The sequence below is a fragment of the Palaemon carinicauda genome, chromosome 12 (genome assembly GCF_036898095.1).
Source record: "Palaemon carinicauda isolate YSFRI2023 chromosome 12, ASM3689809v2, whole genome shotgun sequence".
Lineage (NCBI taxonomy): Eukaryota > Metazoa > Arthropoda > Malacostraca > Decapoda > Palaemonidae > Palaemon > Palaemon carinicauda.
The window spans coordinates 148,821,070-148,832,112 of NC_090736.1; positions in this window are offsets into that span (position 1 = coordinate 148,821,070).

The following is an 11,043-nucleotide window of genomic DNA, read 5'->3' on the forward strand; positions in this document are numbered from 1 at the left end:
GTAACTCAATTTTGCAACTCTTATGTATACCATTCCATCTTTTTCTATGGATACCATTTCATTTCTCTCAAAATTGTCATTGAATAATTTTACACAATGCCAAATCTAGACTTTTTTCTGGAAAGGTACAAGCATATTAGTTTAAGATAGTATCTATTGGACAAAACAAGTCTGGCTCTCCAGCTAGCCATATCCTGCCAGTGTCATCCAGTCTTCTTTTTTTTTTTATGTTGGCTTACATTTGAAAATTACCACCCTATTTCCTTCCTTTCCTGTAATAATAACATATTTGACTCTGTTGAAAATTTTATGTACTGTAAAGTCTCAGTTTTAGAAGTTTCTCTCAAATAATTTAGTTAGACAAAGCGAGAACAGAGTTGGCAAAGCTTTTTATTTATTAAATAGGTTTACTTATTGAGGTAGCAACCAATCCATATATTAGGTATAATGGGATACATATTGGAGCAGATAACTGTAGCATTTTTCATATATGGAAATTAGCACCATAATTGGCTCTCATAATCCTTGGGATTCCTCTTCTGATAAACCTGTTAGCCACCTGAAAGTTCAAGATAGCTTCCTCTGAATAACAGAAATATTGCATTTCACAATAAAATGGCAAAGATTTGTCCTATTTGAAGGATCTTGGTGTCAAATCCTACAATTTTCACTACGTAGAATCCAAATTTGAAACTACTGTATGTTGCTACACACTAGCTTCTTTGTACCATATTATGTCCCAGAATCCTAATAAGCGGAAAAAAGTGCCCATACCATGTGCACTATAAGTGTTTATTATTGGATGTACAAGTGTAGTCAGTAGGCCTATACTTGTTTGCCACATTTTCTTGCTGCACAGATGAGTGTACGGGTCCTCAACTTGAAAACTCAAGTGGTTCCAAAAAGCTGTCAAATTGTTTGTAAGTCCAATTTTGTTAAATATTGGCCTAACCTGAATTGCCATGCCTATGACTTCCAGCTACAAAAGTCAACGAATACTCAGGTTTCATATGAAATAGATTATCACAATGTTGTTTTGCATACTGTATTAAATTATATTGTTTTATTACAGTATTTTTTAATTTTCATTTGGATTTGTTTGTATAGACGAATGTTTGTAAGTTGAGGACATTCTGCACTACAATCCTCCAAAACTCACATTTGCAGTTGTATAGTGCCATGCAATTTAGACCAGAGAAGTAACATTTCATCAATTGCATTTAGACTTGCACCCACTTGCTCAGCTACTGGCAACTCTGCAATGGGTAAGAGCTTTTTCATAACGATCTGCCATAGATGTCCTTCCTTGTTCCAGCCCCCGGTGGCAGGAATCTGCATTTCTGGTTGATTTACTGTTATCTGATTCCAGATACAGCTCGCATGGTAGGCAGCACACTTCACATGCTGCGCTTTAGCATTACTAGGGTTAGAGGTATGGCTTTTGCTTCTGAGCAAACATGTCCAATCATGTATCAACAACTACTTTAGCTGGTAGTGGGCGAGTGTGCTGAATTCACTAGAAGCCTCATCACATATCCCAGGTTGGTCAAGCAGACATCTTCACTTTCCCTCCATCACATGCTTGACTGTAATAACTGAGTTTGCTCGATCTCTCAGCAGAGGCAAAAAGGATATACTGTAATGCTGATCTCAAATGGCTTTCCTCTCTTCTGTGAAGCATAATGGGCTGGCTTACTCGCATACACTGGCACACTGGTCACAGTGACCTTTTCCATCCACTCGTACTCTATTAACAATTGTGTCCTCGGTAAACTGGTGTCCTGGTGTGCCGCACCACTTTGGGTAGAAGAGGGATTATACTTAAGGAAGAAGTTATGCCAGATATTGGTGAAGTAGTCTGGAACTTGTCATCTTGGGTTGGATGTTGCAGAACAAAAATGCTGTTTCCATGAAAAGTAGTGCTTACTGTCATTGCAGTGGGAGTGTGGTCTATGTTGTCATTGTTGATGTGATATACAGCCTTATTTGCAGAACTGATGGACAGACTTCCCCATCCTCCATGTACTTGCTGACTATTAAGATTTTAGATTAGTGTGGCAGGGTAAAATAAAATCTGGTATCCATTTCTAAGACAATTTTAATGGTAGCCACACACAGCTGTCACTCTCACCTCCCACCTCCCACCTCCATCCCTGACCTTCTCCTCGTGCAATAACAAATATGCATTGAAAAGTGTTAAGACTCCCTCTCTTATAAAGAAAATTAGAAAAAATTGAAGTTTTCAATATCACAATACAGCAAAATAATGAATGTATTACAAACACTTAAAACATACAACTTCTAGAATGACTAATGAAACTATATATTCTTTACATAAATTCCCAAAATAAAAACACTAAACCAGTTAAACTATTATAATTTCAAAGCTCCATTTTCTAGGGCTCTAGATATTTTCATACAATTTACTCCCTTTTTTGTCATCACATCATCCAGTTGTGCTTTAGAATCTACCCAAAAGATCTTTATCTCTCCAATCTGAACTGTTTCTTTGAGAATAGCAATATCAATTCTTAATCTCTTTTCAGAAACATTTTGACTGGGTACACATTGTCAATAAGTGAATAGTTCTACATAGAGCTCCACCAACAGTTTCCTTTCATCATCATACAATATTTGAGACAAAACATTCCCAAGATAGCAGGCCATGTCCACTGCCTCAACAGCAGCTAGTGTTTTTGCAGAAATGGTGCTTTTCACAACTTCTAATTTTCTTTGCCTCCCAGTACAAAGGACCACTACTTTTATTTTTACTCACAAGAAAAATCACAAAGCCCCCTGCACTATTAAAGCAGTCATGGAGATTAGGGGGGGGGGGGGGGAATCATCACTGTACACAACCAACTTGCACTTTGAAAGGTCACCTAATTCTGGGAAGTAAATTCAACTCTCGAAAGGGCAGGCTTTCCTTAGACATTTATTTGCCTAAATCAGATCTTCCACTTTGGGACTATTTACTTTACAGCTAAGTTCTAATACATCATATGACAAATCAGGCCTTGAATTAGTACTTAACCATCCCAGTTGGCCAACCAGACTCCTAAAATTTTCCTTTTCTTTTTCCTCACACTCCATATTCTTGTTTAATCCGCTCACAGCATTTACACTGATGGATTCTAAAGACTTAGGAGAGTATTTATTTTGGTAAAGTGTAACACCCTGTTCACTTTGTACTAATATCCAGTCCAATGTATCTAAATGTGGTATTACTTTGCTCCCTAACCTGGAACTGACTTCTGATTTTTGCAACGACTTCATTTTCAAATTACTTTGTTTCTCCCCACAGGAAATCATCTACGTGCATTAAAAACATTCCACATAATTCTCCTTCATCATACCTTCATCAGTTTTTGCTTGCTTGCATCCCATCCTCAGTTTTACTGGGAGGCACCAATACCTAGCTGTATCATTAAGACCATAGTCATTTCTCCAATTTCCATAGCCATAGTACATTCTTATCACACCCTGCTTCAACGGGGAACAAGATAGACTTCACGCTCAAATCTTTCACTCTGTAGAAATGCATCCTTAATGTCAATTGAACTTACTGGCCACTTTTTTCAAAATAAAATTGCAAGAAAAGATCTTAATCCTTTATTGCTGACAGTAGGAGAATGAGTGAATTTCTTCTTTTTCCTCAAAACCTTTGGCAACTAGCCATGCTTTAGTTTTCTTTTTTCCTTCACTGTTTTTCTTGTTACCACCCATCTGACATTGGTTTCTGACCTGTGTTAGGAACTGTCTCATATACCCCAAAATTCTAACAACTTTTCTTCTTGATTTACTTTTTCAAGTTCCAGACCTTCTGTATTTTCACAAACCACTAGTACTTCGTTGGCTTCATGCACACTTCATCCTCTTCTATTACTGGTACCCACTTTTCAACACCCCTGTTCCAGTTAAGGGCAGATATATGTCCATCTTCATGTTCAATATTCCTCCAGCTGCTGTATTTTCCCGTAGACTTTCCAGCTCGACTATGTATAGTTACTGTCTGCCATTCATCTGAATCTTTAAAAAGGAATCTTAACCTCAGTCCAACTTTTGGAACACTCCTTGGTTGTCCTTTTTTTTTAATTTTTTTTTTTTTTGCTTGATCACTATTTTCATTTTCTACAAGTTTCCACTGGATTTACAACTCGACTCTTCTCTCTAATTGCTTTTAACGTTTCCTTTCTGTTCACTCTGGGGCCGTAACATGTCAAGTAGTCGCATCCCTTCCTTCGTCAATGTCCCTGTGAAAGCTATATGGTATCTCCTGAACATGATTTTCTTGTGTTCTTGTGATATTAGAGCCATATTTCAAAATCACTGTTTTACCACCTTGACCAATAACCTTGGGTGGTCCTTTCCATTCCTTTTGCACTTCTCTTTTGATATAGACTTGATCTCCACTTCAAAGGATTTTACTGGTGATTCTTACTCTGTCTTAGTGCTCTCCTTATCTTCTCAGATGTTTCAGCAGCATTAAAAGCTTTCCTTGCAGAAAAGCTGGCATTAAGATGTTTAGCAACTACTTCACTTGATGTATTACCTTCCAGTGCAGGGAGTTCATCACTCAGGGAACATGGCAACTTGGGGTTATGTCCATACACAAGTTGGTATAGGCTGAAACCTCCTACCATTTGAAGACAGTTTTTAGCATTAACTGCCCATGATAAAGCCACTTAAAGACAAATCTGGTTGCTCTGCCATTATTTTGGTTACCATTTCATCTATAACTGCATGATTACGCTCACACAGGCCATTACTTGAGGGAGAATTTTTTTGCAGTATGCATCACTTCAATGTTCATATTCTCACATTTTTAGGAATTTGTTGTTAGCAAACTCCACATCATTATCACACAACTTCACAGTTGCTCCCAAATCAGTTCCCAACCAAGTTTCAATGATTTTCTCAGCTAAAGTATCTCCTTAGGCTCTTTCCTTTTTGTCAAAGACGACTTTGAGAACCTAGTTACCATGTCCACCATATGCAGAAAATAGATATCTCCTTTCTTATACTCCAAGTCTATTGCCACAACTTCATTGAATTCTTTTGCCATATTCACACTAACAATGAGGTCTGGTGGTGGTTTCTTATACTTTATGCATGTCTCACAGCTGTTTGAGACTTATTCAACATATGTGTAACACTTCTTGTCCTCACTACTTAAATCTTTCAACAGCTGAATCAGTATCCAGTGAACACCTCACATTGAGGAACTGCAGGCTGTGTCCAGGATAGCATAAATAACAGATTCTGTTAGTAACACAGACATCACTGTATTCTCCACAACAACATATGATTCTGCCTCTTTAGGTGGATCTTCACTAGCACTGTTAACATACTCTCTTCGTACATGCAGGAGTCAGGTGGTATTGTGATCCACATACAAAGCATTTTCTTACATTGCTAAATCTATCAACATAGTTTATTCATTTTTCTCACTTTACCACATAATCTCTTCCTCCGTCTTCCCTGAATCCTCCACGTCCTCTTGGCTGTGCAACAACGTTTACCACCTCTGTGCTAAAAACTGGCTCAGACTTCACCACTACTGTAAGGGTCACACAGGCACTATTTCCTGATACTCCCCCCCTCCCAAAAAATTTCTTGAGTGCTTGTTACACGGAATCGAACATCTTATCCAGCTCACTGAAAGACACTGCTGTCAACACTATTTGTCTTTCATCTCTAGCCCAGCATTGTTCAACAACTCGAATGCCAAAATGCACTTAGGTATAGTCATTTTATACTACTTCAAAACAGCAATTCTCTTCAAAACTCCAGAATGTATTTCTCCATAGTGTCTTCCTTCCCCTTCTTGTATGTGTCTAATTTGGTTCATGCCTCGTATGCAGCTGATATCTCATCCTTTTTGTACCACTTGTCCGAGTGTTGAAGCAAAACTTGCACCCGTTGTTGTTTGCCAGCTGTTCAATGTCCACCTTTTGAAAAACCTTGCTTCTCACCTCACTTCTTTAGGGCAAGTGTCACAGCTTGTTTCTTCTCAACTCTTGTTTCCAGCCATCATAACTCGTCTCCTCAAAAGACCAACACTCAGGCCCAACCGCAGTCACGAGGTTTGGTCGTCTTTTTTTAATTCTTTTTATTATCCTTCCACCTGCACTAACCCCACTGTTACCAATTGTTAAAATTTTAGATCAGGGTGGCAGGCCAAAGTAAAGTCTGGTGTCTGTTACTAAAACAATTTTTATGGTAGTGGCACACAGCTGTTACTCCTACCACCGTCCCTCGCCGCCTCCTGCAATAATAAATAACATTGAAGAAAGTTAACAGCATCTCCCAACTGTTGAGACCCGTCTAGCACCCCGTTGTATGAAATTGATGCCATGTTTGTTTATCATTTCCACCAACGTTCTCTTTCTGATTTTTGTGTAGAAGGACAGGCCCTGTAAACAAGGAATGGGATTTCTGTCTTTTGAGTGAGAGTTTCTGCTCCTTCCTTCTTTGTACCTTGCATAGCCAGTTGTACTGAAGCAACTGAGCAATTGCAAGCTCTATCTTTGATGTGCCAAACCTCAGTTGAGATATGATGTCCACTCCATGTTCAAGTATGACCATAAAATGAGGAGAAATAGGTAGAATGGCCTGCTTGATGCACCCCTCACAGAAGGTTCCACCATATGTCGAGTTGTGGTCCAGCATATGTCAGGTACTTTTCTAAGGATAATAGTATCACTATAATAGTCAGATGCTACTGACAAGATAGAGCCCACATCTTTCTTGAAAGCCAGAGCACTTGCCTGCTTGTGAGCTTCCAATTCAGGTATTACTGACAGCAGGTGCATCAACATCTAGCTGTTACAGGCACGGGGCATGCAGGTGAACAATCTGCTTGTCGGAAGACTGCAGGACTGTCACCAGATCTGTTTGGGTAAGTGACTAGCTCTGAGGATGCCTGTGGTTATGCATCATCTTCAGTTACAGGTTCCTGTTCTAAATTTCTCTTGGCCGCTCGAGGTAAGTCCTCACTATTGTACAGCTCTGTCAAGCATGCAAATTGTTATTTGACCTGTACAGACCATCTCCACTGCTGAGTCTTACCAGAAGTTTTCCTTCATTTAATGTTGGGCATATTCATGAAGTCTGTTATAGAGGTTCATCAACCAAACTTGTCTGAATTCAGAGGATGGGGCTCCTTTTTTGCATATGAAACACATTTGCCTTCAAGAAGGGTTCCAGGTAGTAGGTTGGCCAGGGCACTAACCACCCGTTGAGATACTACCGTTAGTGTTATGGGGTACTTTGACTGGCCAGACAGTACTACATTGGATCCTTCTTGCTGGTTACGGTTCATTTTCCCTTTGGCTACACACGCACCAAATAGTCTGGTTTATTCTTTACATATTCTCTGTCCTCATACAACTGACAACCCCAAACAATTCTTCTTCACCCAAGGGGTTACTGCTCTGTAATTGTTCAGTGGCCCCTTTCCTCTTGGTAAGAGGAGAAGAGAGACTAGCTATGGTAAGCAGCTCTTCTAGGAGGAGGACACTCCAAAATTAAACCATTGTTCTCTAGTCTTGGATAGTGTCATAGCCTCTGTACCATGGTCTTCACTTTCTTGGGTTAGACTTCTCTTGCTTGAGGGTACACTTGGGCACACTATTCTATCTTTCCCTTCCACTTATTATGTGAAAGCTTTTATAGTTTATAGATATTCATTTTACTGTTACTGTTTTTAAACAAAGAAGAAGACTGTTTTTAAAATATTTTAACTTGTTTCCTTTCCTCTCTGGGCTGTTTGAGTTGTTGGAGCCCCTGGGCTTAAAGCATCCCACTTTTTCAGCTAGAGTTGTAGCTTAGGAATTAATAGTAATAAAGGGTTCTACGCAGATTGGTGTAGCATTTTACTGGCCGAGCACACACTGCTTATCTTTTACCGACTCGAGTTTCTTGTTGAACTTAAGTTGAGAATTTTTGTGATGCTGCACCTTGTTCCTACTCAAGAGTTTCTTCAATGCCACCACCCTCATTAAGTTTACCTGGATCCAGAACAATAGATGTCTCATCAATTTTATTTTAGAGGGCAATATCCGTCACAAACTGATTGTAGCCATCATACACTTGTGGTGGTTGTGCTTGCAGGGACTTGAGCTCTTTACTTTTATTCTCCTGGCCAAGATAACAGTTGTTCCAGTCAGTCTGGAATTTAAACGGTCCTAGATCTGTATTTGCCATCTTGGTAAATGGTATTCAAGGTATCACAGTTTGATAATTATCTGTTTTTAGTGAATCACAGCTGAGGGTTTATCCTTTTATAACATTGATCATAATACGAAATATGCTGTGACTAGGTTTAGAAATTAAGATGTGATCTACACCTAGCTTATCTCTAATCCAGTATCATATAAGTCCTATGTAATATGTATACCATTCAGAAAACTACACGCAAAGCAATGTAAAGCCCCACAAACCTTGTCTGGGCTCTCTCCTGTCTGGCACACAAACTCAATTCAAATGCAGCTGTGTAACTAAACATCCATGTTTAAAAGTATGTAATGTGCAGTAGCTGATGCGAGATTCATTAGACAACATTTGGGACTCTAAACTAACTATTTACGTACGCTAAATGATTAATTTGGTACTAAACCCCATGCTAAGCTTCCCAGCAACAGTGCCATCCAGCGTACCCAGATTGTACATTGACATACGCTCTGTTGGTGCAAGGAAGCGAGCAAGTTCTTGGTCCCAAATTTGGATTCCACATGGTTAAAGTAGTATGATTGTACACCAAAATCAATTAAAATAGGACAAGTCCTTGTGATCTTATTGCAGAGTGCAATATTTTAGTAAATTTCATGATATTCATCTAGAATAATAGCTGCCATCTTGAATTGTTATGAAGCTAACAGATTTTATCAGAAAAGCAATCCCAAGAAGTATATGTGGCAATTTTATCACTTATTTCTAGAAAAGAATGATTCTCCTGAAAAGGTAGTGTTATTTGGTCCACTAGCAGGGAAAGTTAAGGTATGGTAGATATTCAAGGGAAGCATCATGAACAGAATGATTTAGAATGTGAGAACGTAATAATAAGTTTGAATATTTGTGAAGGAAGTCACTTTTCTTAAGTCTTAGTGTTGTTGGGCATTAGAAGGTTAATATAACACACACACACTCTCTCTCTCTCTCTCTCTCTCTCTCTCTCTCTCTCTCTCTCTCTCTCTCTCTCTCTCTCTCTCTCTCTCTCTCTCTCTCTCTCTCTCTCTCATGCATTTTGTTAATTATTTAATGTATTTTTTCAATTTCTCTTAATCAGGTCATGTATTATATTCCAAATACTTGTTTGCAGTAGGTTCTATTTTTTTTCAATTTTGTGAAAGAGCCTCATGTGTTTCAAAGTACAGTATTAAAATTGTAAAATTGGTATAAAAGGAGGAATGATCTTGTCTGCTGGTTCTAAGCTTTGCACATTTTGTATAAACTGCCTCGTATTTTTAGAATATAGCCTATATGATTAAAAATAGTTGTAGCCATGTTTTAAAAATCAACTTTTGAGAATAGTAATTTGATAGTTCCTAGGAAGGATTAGTTTGCCAAAGATAGTGTTAAGAGAAGAAACTCCTCAGTAAAGTACAGTAGTTTTAAAGCAACATTCAAGGAATATTTCTTGAAGCGGATATTCTGGGAGTGATTTTATTGTAAAACTTCAGTATTATCCTTAAAAGGAGTAGTGACACCTAATTAAATGGCTGAAAATTATATTTTTTAGAGTATGCTCCATAAACTTTCGGTTCTCGATACATGGGTAAACTTGAAGGGAGGAATTGTAGGCAATGCATTTCTTCTCGGGTAAGAAATGCATCAGGTCTTGATCAATTATTTAAGACAGTTAGAGGAATAGTTAATAATATGGAAGCTGAAAGAAAGAAAGAGAATAATGGATTTTTGGAAATAATTTGATGAATGCATACAAAAATTTTCAACTTATGATTTTGAAGGAGTATTTTTAAGGTTAAACCTTGTAAAATAGCAACCTTTAGAGACATCAGGGTGCAGTGTTTTGGTTGAAATTTTTAGTTGTAATAGAAATGTATATTGTATCTTTCAACCATATCAAAATTGGTTTTATAGGTAAAATTGCTTTGGAATCAGATAAAAATAACCATATAAATACATGAAATTGAAAAACTGAATATTTTCACATTAAGGTAGCAAAGCAGATATCAATTACTTAAAACCAGTATTTTTTTTTTTATAAATTATAAAATACCATGTTTTGTCATTTATGATTTTATTACAGGTATTAATTATCAAGATTTAACTCAGGCAAGATGCTTGTATAACTTGTTACTAGTTTTTGTTAGAATGATGATTTCAAATATTTTGTTGTAAATAATAGGTGCTACGTACTTGATAAGGTCTACTGCATAAGAAAAATGGGTATAGACAAAAATACTTTGATACCAGAGCAAGGGCCCTGAATGATGATTTATGGCAAGAAAAAAAAAATTACATCAGTGTTAATGGTATAACTACATACATTAAGTAAGGAAAGGTATGCATTTTGACATCAGTAGAAAGTAATACTGTATGAAGATTACTGACTAATTTAATCTTATTCTAGGGTCATTATAGTCATAGAATTGGAAAGTGTTTATTCATGATATTGTATACAAGATATTTAGATAGGTAATCAAAATATTTTTCTTCATAACATAAATGGGACTTTAGGCTGTGCTATCAGTTTTAACAGATTTTTTTTTTTTTTCAAAATATAGATAGTAAGGCAAGAATAGGGGTGTTTGAGAGAAAGCTTGAATCTCTTAATAACCTTTCTTCTGTAAATTATTTAATAAGCCTAATTTGATTTGATAGTAATTGCAACAATAGAAAGACATAGTGCCTCTACAGGTCCAAGGAGGCATTTCTAGAAGTTGTTTACTGATAAGTTTTTCAGAGATCAGCTTTCAAATAAGACAGTGTCTTGACTATCTACAGTATTTCAATTTTGAAAATTACCACAATCTTCCAATTTGTTTCTTCTGGCATATATTAAGAAATCACTGACCA